Source organism: Octopus sinensis, linkage group LG10 (genome assembly GCF_006345805.1).
Source record: "Octopus sinensis linkage group LG10, ASM634580v1, whole genome shotgun sequence".
Lineage (NCBI taxonomy): Eukaryota > Metazoa > Mollusca > Cephalopoda > Octopoda > Octopodidae > Octopus > Octopus sinensis.
In genome coordinates this window covers 7,387,805-7,397,881 of record NC_043006.1, presented here as the reverse complement: position 1 = coordinate 7,397,881, position 10,077 = coordinate 7,387,805, and the positions used below count along the sequence as shown (strand labels likewise).

Here is a 10,077-nt window from a genome sequence, read left to right as displayed (position 1 = left end):
TAGAGGAAAGACAAAAACGACTATCAATTAGCGTTCTTCTTGTCTGGTCCAGAATGAATTCATTATGCTACAATATGAATTCGTGAATAATTTTCGGTTTGTACTTCTTGTATGTTGAGAGTTTGAATATTTGAAGCAATTAGATGGATTTAGTAAAATTGGCAGAAGCAACTCTATTTGTGCATTTCTCGTTGTTGTATTTGTGTATTACAATGTTAACATTTCTTCTGTCGTTGCTGTGTCGCCGAGCGACGTCTTGATTACAGTTATGTAGTCACTCATTTCATTTTGTTTGAAACTTCGAGGTTTGCCACTTTTTAAATATGCACCAAGGGTTTTAAAATCAGATGTCATTTGTTTGTGGCTTTATGTACGTAGAAAGGTTTTCTGAAATGCTTGTTGGTTGGCTTAACGGTTTTATCAATGGAAAAAAAAAACATAATGAAATATGTTCAAATAGGCGCAGGAGTGGCTGTGTGGTAAGTAGCTTGCTAACCAACCACATGGTTCTGGGTTCAGTCGCACTGCGTGGCATCTTGGGCAAGTGTCTTCTGCTATAGCCCCGGGCCGACCAATGCCTTGTGAGTGGATTTGGTAGACGGAAACTGAAAGAAGCCTGTCGTATATATGTATATATATATAAGTGTATGTGTTTGTGTGTCTGTGTTTGTCCCCCTAGCATTGCTTGACAACCGATGCTGGTGTGTTTACGTCCCCGTCACTTAGCGGTTCGGCAAAATAGACCGATAGAATAAGTACTAGGCTTACAAAGAATAAGTCCTGGGGTCGATTTGATCGACTAAAGGCTGTGCTCCAGCATGGCCGCAGTCAAATGACTGAAACAAGTAAAAGAGAAAAAAAAGAGAAATAAAGAATTATTTAACAAATAGCAAATGAATAAAGAACAGTGCGCCTTGTAAAAGAGAGGCATAGGCGTCAGAAACGTGTGAAAATAGTAATCCAATTACAGAAAGTGTTGGTATCCAAACAACGTTAAATCAAATCATGAACAAAGGAAACAAAGTGGTTGATATATCTGCTTTTCTTTGCTTTCTCCATTTTCACAAAAATGGGTCGAGAATTAATTGAATAAAAAACTGAACTCGCCTCGTAAACATGCTTATACATGCAAAATATCATCCAGTTTTGAAAAATTATTATCCATAAACCTGTAATTCTTGATATTTGTACTCTGTATAAACCACCACGAACAACAACAACGACGATGATGATCTGCTAATATTGATAATAACAGTAATAATGATAAACGGACCTGGATTCATAAATATAAGGACATGAAAATTGAAGTACAAATGATGTAGCATCTTAAAGTGAAAACTGTTCCAGGTACTGTAGGCATCCTTGGCATGATAAAAATATATGCCAGAAACAAATAGAAAACATCTCAGGAGAACTATATCTCAAAGAAATGCAAAGGTTTGTGTTTACAAGTATTGGTCATATCTTTAGAAAAACCATATCAACTTAAAATTATATCTAAATACCTATTTCTTTACTACCCACAAGGGGCTAAACACAGAGAGGACAAACAAGGACAGACACACGGATTAAGTCGATTATATCGACCCCAGTGCGTAACTGTACTTATTTAATCGACCCCGAAAGGATGAAAGGCAAAGTCGACCTCGGCGGAATTTGAACTCAGAACGTAGTGGTAGACGAAATACGGCTACGCATTTCGCCCGGTGTGCTAACGTTTCTGCCAGCTCTACCGTTTAATCTTTATTTAACCAGCAACACCCTATGTGACCCTGCAGGCGAATAATATTTTCTATTATAGGAACAAGACCTGAAATTTTAGGGTAGAGGACAAGTCGATTACATCGATTCCAGTACTCAACTGGTACTTAATATGTCGACGGTGGTGCATGCGAATAATAATAATAATCATGCACTGATGCAGTACAATTCCCTGATTATATTCCATGAGGCAGTGACTCTCGTGGCTTCTAATCTTAACTGATTGGAAGTGTTATCTTGAACATGTTTTGTCTTGGAATAGAAAGTGGGGCTATGGCAAATATTCTGCTCAGTACTACAGATTTGCTTGTCAGTTGCTTGACCATAACCAGCTGAGTATGTCCCTTTGTGGCTGACAATATGTGTATCTCTGATCACGAGCAGAAATAGCTATGTGTTGATAGGAATTCCTTAGGGTTTGCATAATTCACCTCTGAAAATATGGGTGTTTCATTCATCATCCTTAAACATCTCTCATTTAGGGACCTTTAGAACAGGATGGGCTACTCAAACTGAAGAAAATTCTAACTAAACGTCACTATGTTGTGCAAAAATGTGATGCATTTGCCTCATGAACCCTTATCAGACGGGTAGTCATGATGGGCACATTGGGCTTCGTATATTTGTACCCCATGCTGATGACATACATTGCTCTCTTACTCAATAATAATAATAATAATAATAATATAATAATAATAATAATAATAATAATAATGATGATGATGATGATGATGATGATGATTATAATAATAATAATAATGATGATAATAATAATAATAATAATACATACTCAGTCACAAAACAGGCAAAGGAATATCTAAGTGAATTCCGAATACACCCAATTTCGGAATTAGAGATAGATATACAAGAAACAAGCACAGAAAAAGCTAGGCGCATGAAAACCCGTGCCAAAACTGCGGCCTTAGATATTCTGAATAATAAATGGCAAGAAAAACCTCTCTATGGCAAATACCCAAAGAGAGCGAATAATGCAGATATCGACAAAGCCCTGACCCATCAATGGCTAATGGCCTCTGGCTTAAAATCTGAAACAGAGGGGTTTATCATAGCAGCTCAAGATTAATGCCTACCAACAAGAAACTACCAGGCCAACATATTAAAGAACGGTAGTAGCCCAACATGTCGTGTATGCCGACAACAAAATGAAACCATTGACCATGCTGTCTCCAAATGCAGTCTTCTAGCGCCTACAGAGTACCTCAGTAGGCATGATAGAGCTGCACAATATATTCACTGGGTAATTTGCAAAAACCTGGATTTGCCCCATGAAAAAAACTGGAGGGGACACAATCCACCCCCAGTGCTTGAAAATGACCACATCTCACTCCTCTGGAACTTCACCATTCAAACTGACAGGAAGATAGATGCAAATAGGCCAGACATTATATTGAAAGACTTCAGACAAAGAACATGCCTCCTCATTGATATGACTGTCCCAATCGATATAAACGTATCTGTCAAGACCTACCAAAAACTGAGCAAATATAAAGATCTTGAAATAGAAATCAGCAAAATGTGGAAGCTGAAGACTAAAACAATACCTGTTGTCATAGGTGCCCTGGGAATGATAGCGAAAGGGACTGATTGCTACCTAACTCAGATACCAGGAAACCCCAAAATGGCAGGAATTCAAAAGATAGCGCTCATGGGAACTGCTCATATCCTACGCAAAATACTCTCTATGTAATCCCAAGGTTTAAAACAAACTTTTTTTTATTTATTTATTTATTTTTATTTTTTTTTATGCATTAGACATTCACTAGTACAACACCAAAAAAACAAAAAAAAACAAATATATGGCACAGAACTTCCAACCTGTTGTCTCTTGAGGTCTCTGGGTGAGACTTGGAGCCAACTTGTACAGACATAAAGCAAAAGTCAAACATAGAATAATAATAATAATAATAATAATAATAATAATAATAATAATAAATAATAATAATAATATAATAATAATAATAATGAAAGGAAACGGATGGATTATCCTTATGGGCTCATAAAGATACATCTAGTGATGGTGTCACAATAAAAACGCTGGTAATTGCGCAACCTGATAATTGCGACCTCATATGAGTGACAACGAGAAAACAAAATATTGTGAATATCGGTGGTAATGAAACTGAAGCTAATGATGGTGACAGTGTTACACCCGGGAGACTCAGAGATTCTGGTCCGGCTCCAGCATGTCGATATATAGAAAGGGACCACCACACACGGCGTAGATGGAACAAACAAATTTATGCTGTGGTCATGGAGTGTTACTACCTGAGCAATGTATGATCATTGGAGAGAAAAGGGATTGTTTCTACTCACGGAACAAACAGAGACTATGTGATTAAGCAATAAGAAAAAAATGTTCGTTCACAGAAGTAGAGCTCGAAGCTATCAAAAGACGGTTCATGGACAATAGCAGCATAGATAAGAATGAAAATACAGTTCTTACTAATAAGAGTAATCTCATAGCACAGGGAAGGAGCAGTGGTAGTTTACTTGATGAGAGACATATAAATGATCTGAAAGAAGACAATAAAACTAATGGTGATATGACAGATGAACAAAAAGCAATCTACGACAGAATAAAGGCAAGACTACAGGAGAACAGTAGCGACATTAAAAATGTTGATCGATGGAAATTGAACCAAGAAACGAAAAATGTCAATGAAATTCTGAAATATATCAGAACAAACAACATCGCAGAAACAAATAATTTGATCAAAGCAGCAAGTATTGTTGTAGCAGAAACTGTGGGTGTCGATGTCAAGAGAAAGAAACATAATGGGAGTGACAAAAGAAAGGTTTATGGTGGAAAAGAAGAATCCAGGCAGATCAAGTACTAGGTTGAGGTGAGTAATTTTATGCAGGAATGCTTCAAGACAAATACATCTCCGGTGCTCTTCACAGACCGAGGTTATGCATTTCGTATTTAGAACGTTTTGCAGCCCTCACTGAATTCTATCAGCCTGTGGAGATGAGGTTATTTTTTAAGCTCTGCAAACCAAAGTAAAATATGTGTTATGGTTCAGTTACTGAGAAAAAGGCAGAGATATGTATAAGAGTTTTCCTTATCGAGAAATTACTGAAAGAAACGAAGTGGAAAATAAAACAATCCTCTTTTATTTCATTCATCAACGATACTATAACAAAGGGTATAACAATACTATCACCAGTAACTATTCTTCTGTTGAGTTGTGTTTCCTGTCAACCCATCCGATGAATTTAAAGTAACATTTACTGTAACACTGAACCATTTCCAGCCCATTACTTTCATATATGCTACTCTGATGACATTTTCTACATACCAACACAAGTAGCCACCATTTTAAATCGATTTTCAAGAATTTAAGAAGATTTGCTTGTTATTTCTTGTGACAGCCTAAGCAACCTACCCCGACCTACACATGCCTCACCAAATCCAACGACAACATTTTCCCCCCAGACATTGCTTTCTACTCTTTATATGAAGAAGGCACAACACACCAAACAATTATCCATCTTATTTTGGACAACCCATCGATTATAATCGCAATGCATTCGCACTTCAAATAAGAAAGCAAACATGCTTTTAGAAGCTCTGAAAATTCACAATGGAATAAGTTCCATCAAGGAACTGGATCAAGGTTCTCATAAATCATCAATACCGCTATCTCCAACATAAGAACTGCAGCACATACGTTCAACAAAGTAATCATAGAATCTTCTAGAAACCTATCCCACAAGTTCACATAAATATACATTCTCATTTATACACAGAAATTGTCAATCTCATAGAAACCAAAAGCAGTCTCAAACATAATTTACTCTAACTACACAAGGCACGAAATAAAACCCATTATAGAAGAAGTGACAAGCAAAATAACCTGGCAAATATTTGTGTCCAAAATAAACTACAAATGTAATAGCAAAACGCAACAAAGAATAATTGGTAACATAACCAACATCTTCATTCCACTTCCACCAAAACCACCACCGCCTGCTCCACCTCTCCCTTCTTATCGTCATCATCATCATCGTCATTGTTGTGGTGAAATCCTGACACCCCCGTGGGATAGCATGTGAACTGTCCTAAACCGTATAAAGGCGCATGCGTACTGACAGTGCGACGTACAGTGTAGTGTGTGCAGTCGCATTTGTGAAGGAAGTTGTAGAAGTCGTTGAGAAGAGATATAATTTTGTTACATGTTTGTTACCGATTTAGTCTTTGTAGTGTTGTAACAATGTTACTGTGTAGTCAATTATGTCCAAACTCAAGGATCAAAGAATCATCATGACGGCAGCGTTTTCCAGCTTAAAAACAGTCCTGTTGCATGCTAGGAATAGATACTCAGGGATTCCAGTGGGTTCTTCGAGGAAGGTAAAAGTGTCATACGACATTATCAAGATGTTACTTTCCATGATCAGGTATAAATTTTCAAGTGGAGAGCTGAAGGTCACTTCATCATAAGTTTTTGTAACAGGGATGCAAAAGGTCCTTTCTGCTTTCTGCGCCGGTGGGACAGAGCACTGTAGTCGGCAGGATTGGCCACTACGTCATGAATGGGAAATCTGGAATAAGAGCCTCCAATACATACCACTAGTTTCACGTGAGCTAACTGTGTTATCCCCTCTGCATATTAAATTTGGAATCTTCAAACATTTCGTGACGTCACTGGTGTAATGAATCAAGTTGTTGAAAGATATCTTTCCTCGATTAAGCAAAGCAAAGATTAAAGAATTCATAGTCGTTGCACTTGACACTCGCAAACTGATAAAGAATCAGATGTTCAGATATTCATCGAATGAAGTTGATCGACGAGCTTATGATGTTGAGTTAAAGACAGCTGAACACTTCCTAGGAAAGAACCAGATCGCAAATTATACGGCAATCCAAGTTGATCTAAATTCATTCAGTACACAGGATGACAAAATATCCTTGTAGATTCACTTTTTCAAGAGTAACTTCGATTTCTTTCCATTGGACTTAGCCATGAGCAGTGATGAGCATGGTGAAAGATTTCGCCAAGTAATCACTGCTATTGGAACGAGGTACCAAAGGTGAGGGCATCCTCAAATGGTGGCAGACTTTTGCTGGCTTCACTCTTCTTGAATTCCATGTTACTGTCACATTTTTGTGGTAAGTGTTTTTTTTCTAAGTGTATCTTGTTATTTTAAAAGTGATTAATTGTAGTTTAGTACATTAATAAATCACATGCAATGTTCACAATATTTGGCACTTTGTCTGTAAATGTATGTAGGATACCTTGTAGATCGAATTGTAGACGCGGTGGAGTAATGCAGATTTCATATTCATAAACAGCACCCTAAAATTAACTAACATCACCTAAAGCAGTGTTTGCTAAACACCAAGTAAATATTCTTATGAAGTGTTTCTCGGAAACCAACTAAAAAGAGTTGACGAATTGGTGTTTGATATTTTTCAGATCGGTTAAGAATGTACCAAGTAGGAAAGTGGATAAGGGATTGTATGAACGGATGCTTTGCGGTAGTTGTTTCAACTCTCTAATCAGAGTTCAAATCGCACCGGGGATGCGAGACTTAGCCTAACACCGGGTTTAACATCAGAACAAAGCACATTTGTATTCTTCTAGCAGAGATCCCTTTCTTACGAGTATTCGAGCTAAGTTTCCAGTTTGGAGATAACCATCGTCTCTCTATATACGTATACATATATATATATTTGTATATATTTGCATATATACATTTATTTATATGTGTATATATTTATATATATATAATATATATATATATATATATATATATATATATATATATATATATATATATTATATATATATATGGGGGGGGTATATATATGTATGTGTGTGTTAGTGTGTGTGTGTGTGTAGATATGTAGTATGTATACTTCTAATCTCTACCCTTACCAGCCGCTACTGATAGGCATCTGCCAATCCCTTAGCACAATCACTGTTACATTTTATATTTGTGTGTCTCCCACAACAGTAAGACCAATGTATTTGAGTGGTTTTCTTCTGGTAACATGTGCAGAAGTCCATAAAATATAACACCCCATATGGCCCGCTATTCCCATCGAAACCTACCCTAAAATACCATGAGTGATCCCTGTCTCTAAATGTTCTCTCTAGACAGATATGCAGTCTCTCAGTCATCAACACATAGAAACATGTACCCACTTACTGATGAAAGTATTCGATATACTCTTTACTCTCTTTTACTCTTTTACTTGTTTCAGTCTTTTGACTGCGGCCATGCTGGAGCACCGCATTTAGCCGAGTAAATCGACACCAGGACTTATTCTTTAGAGGCCTAGTACTTATTTTATCGGTCTCTTTTGTCGAACCGCTATGTTACGGGGACGTACACACATCACTATCGGAGATAAACATCATCTCCTTGCCATTAGTCTCTGAAGCTCTATCGAGTGTCATGAACACTGATTTCCTCATTCACCAATTAGGTAAACCAAATGAAAGAAAACAGACTTCAGACTCGGACACCGAACCAAAAGTACACACGTTTCTTTATTCACCGCGATTTTATCCTTTCTTTCAACTAGCTTCAATATCGTATAAAATTGCAAACATACACCTAAACACCTCTAGCCTGAAGGAATAACTTTCTTCAACAATAATTAAATTTACGCATATTAATACTATTAATTACCCATTAGCTGGATGCTGGGTGAAAATTCTAAATCCCAAGAAACACCCATTTGAAGTAACTTCATACAAATCTACTCCTCTCAAAAATAGTAGAAAGGCTAACCCTTAGCATCAGTAACAGTGGAGGCGCAATGGCCCATTGGTTAGGGAAGCAGACTCGCGGTCGGAGGATCGAGGTTTCCATTCCCAGACCGGGCGTCGTGAGTGTTTATTGAGCGAAAACACCTAAAGCTCCACGAGGCAGGGGGTGGTGGCCACCCCTGTTGTACTCTTTCCCTCCAACTTTCTCTCACTCTTTCTTCCTGTTTCTTGTCCCCGACTTCCTACGCAACCGCTGAGCCTGGATGCGCATTCATCCATCCGTCGATGCTTTCGGTGTCGGGGGTTGACCTGCTTTCTCTTCTGCGGGTCTTACGATTAGCAAAGGGCAACGTTTCGGACTTCTCCCACTATAACTCTGGGACGAAGACCGCTGCGCTCAACAGCAACAGCAGCATCAGTGACACTAACTGTTCTACAAATCACATCTCGAATTCAGACTATTAAACATTAAAATCACAAACCTTGAATACTATAAACAAACTATAAATACATCTCAGTATAACAAACATTCACATCAACAAACCTATCCTCTCTATCCTCTCACATCCATTCTTACTAAATATACCCAATACTACCCTTTTTTTACCCTCTTACTTGTTTCAATCATTTGACTGTGGTCATGCTGGAGCACCGCTTTTAATCGAGCAAATCGACCCCAAGACTTATTATTTGTAAGCCTAGTACTTATTCTATCAATCTCTTTTGCTGAACCGCTAAATTATGGGGACGTAAACACATCAGCATCGGTTATCAAGCGATGTTGGGGGTGGGGGGACAAACACAGACACACAAACATATACACACACATATATATATATATGTATATACATATATGCGACGGGCTTCTTTCAGTTTCCGTCTACCAAATCCACTCACAAGGCTTTGGTCGGCCCGAGGCTATAGTAGAAGACACTTGCCTAAAGTGCCACGCATTGGGCCTTAACCCGGAACCATATGGTTCGTAAGCAAGATACTTACCACACAGCCACACCTACGCCTATAAAAATATGGAATGCTTCACAAATTTGCGTGTCATTCTTGCGCAGGTGCCATGCTAATCTTCTCTGTATCGTTCCAATTTTTGAATATGTATCGCCGTAGCTAATCAACACAAATCACTACCAATCTATCTGTCACAACGGCAAGCCCATGATAATTGTAAGAGTAGGACCCAAATGATATAAACTCACGAATAGGGAACTACGAGAAACCGATTTTTCCATCATTTTTTTTTTCAACGAATACCAACTCCAGCTTCGTACACCACACTCAAATCCTCCCAAAATTCTCTAAAACTAATACGCAAAGCATCAACCACATATGGTACCACCTACGAAATCCATTGCCTCAAGTTTTGCCTGTAAGACCTAACAACATTATATATATAATCAGTATTATATGTAACTTTCCCACAGGATAATATCAACAAGGCGAATTCACATAAAGAAGACACTCAGGGCAGAAAGATAGAAAAAAAAATGACATACAACTCAACAATACACGCGATTCATAGAGAAGACGTAGAAATAACAGCGAAATGAGCATAAACACACAA

General features: G+C 37.9%; 1 non-coding gene across 1 annotated transcript; it reads right to left on the bottom strand.

Annotated features, from left to right (window-relative positions):
• Nucleotides 1-9,523: 9,523 nt before the first annotated feature.
• LOC115216849 lies at nt 9,524-9,627 on the bottom strand. Its single transcript, XR_003882109.1, has one exon. It is a non-coding gene; the product is annotated as a U6 spliceosomal RNA (small nuclear RNA).
• Nucleotides 9,628-10,077: the final 450 nt, after the last annotated feature.